This window comes from Anneissia japonica, unplaced genomic scaffold (assembly GCF_011630105.1).
Source record: "Anneissia japonica isolate Jap-2015-1 unplaced genomic scaffold, ASM1163010v1 scaffold1511_len2985839_cov193, whole genome shotgun sequence".
NCBI classification, from domain to species: Eukaryota; Metazoa; Echinodermata; class Crinoidea; order Comatulida; family Comatulidae; genus Anneissia; species Anneissia japonica.
The window spans coordinates 333,097-334,042 of NW_022685291.1; the positions used below are offsets into that span (position 1 = coordinate 333,097).

Consider the following 946-nt stretch of genomic DNA (forward strand, 5'->3'; position numbering starts at 1 on the left):
AATTAGACGATCGCTTTCCCAGACGCGTTTGTAATACATGGTTTTCCCAGACGCGTTTCTGTCGTTGGGGATAATTTGTAGATCGCGCCTAAGATAAGCATAACAACCCATTTCTCCTTGTATCATGTCTTCTTTTCTTCATCTCCTTCCTCCTCCTCTGCCCTTCTCTCTTTCCTCCTTTGTTATTTTTTAGTCATTTCAACTTTTATTCTTTTTCTGTCATGATCTCTCCATTTTTTCTTCCCTTGCCATCATCTCTTTTTTTCCCTGCAGTATTTCATCTCCTTTCATTAACCCTTTTTCCTTTGTTACTAGGGCCACCATGACAATGGATAAGCAGAATCAAGCATCCCATCATGGCCTAAAAGATACCGGTAAGCCTATTTATATTAGATGTTATATTATAGGGTCGTCCGAAATAGAGGACTTATGTTTATTATATTTATATCTCCATTGGATAGACCAAGCTCCTTGTAGACCACAATATAATTTTTTAAAATTTCGTTTGGCATAATACATTCTTACATCAAAACAGTTTTAATTATGGCTAAAATTGCCATTTTTTCCTGGACATCACTTGTGCTTTGCTCCTGGTTCCCACTGGCCTCCCTTGTCAGACTACTTAACATCTCTGTCGGGCTAATCTTAGTGCCACCACTGTCTGTGACAACGGTTGACAGAACTGTTAGAAGAAACTTAGTAAGTCACTTGATGTAGGGAGTAAATCATGCCCAGGGCACAGCTGGTGGAAGAAATTCCTACTTCTTCATGACTACATTTGTATAGCTATGTTCCGACGATTACTACTATCCGATGCAAGTTAATGAGAATCCAGTCAGGTCGCATCAAATTTTATCGTATGTCTAAACGAGAGTTACACAGATAGTTATAGCGCTTATACACTGATAGGTTGAATATTAAAGTGATTTTTTAAAATCTCATGATG

The 946-nt window shown here is 38.2% G+C and overlaps 1 long non-coding RNA gene across 1 annotated transcript in view; it reads left to right on the forward strand.

Moving 5' to 3' along the window:
• LOC117109536 overlaps window positions 1-374 on the forward strand; it is a 40,940-nt gene extending 40,566 nt beyond the window's left edge. The window contains exon 3 of the long non-coding RNA XR_004445544.1: window positions 316-374. This is a non-coding gene — a long non-coding RNA (uncharacterized LOC117109536). The remainder of the gene's footprint in view (window positions 1-315) is intronic.
• Window positions 375-946: the final 572 nt, after the last annotated feature.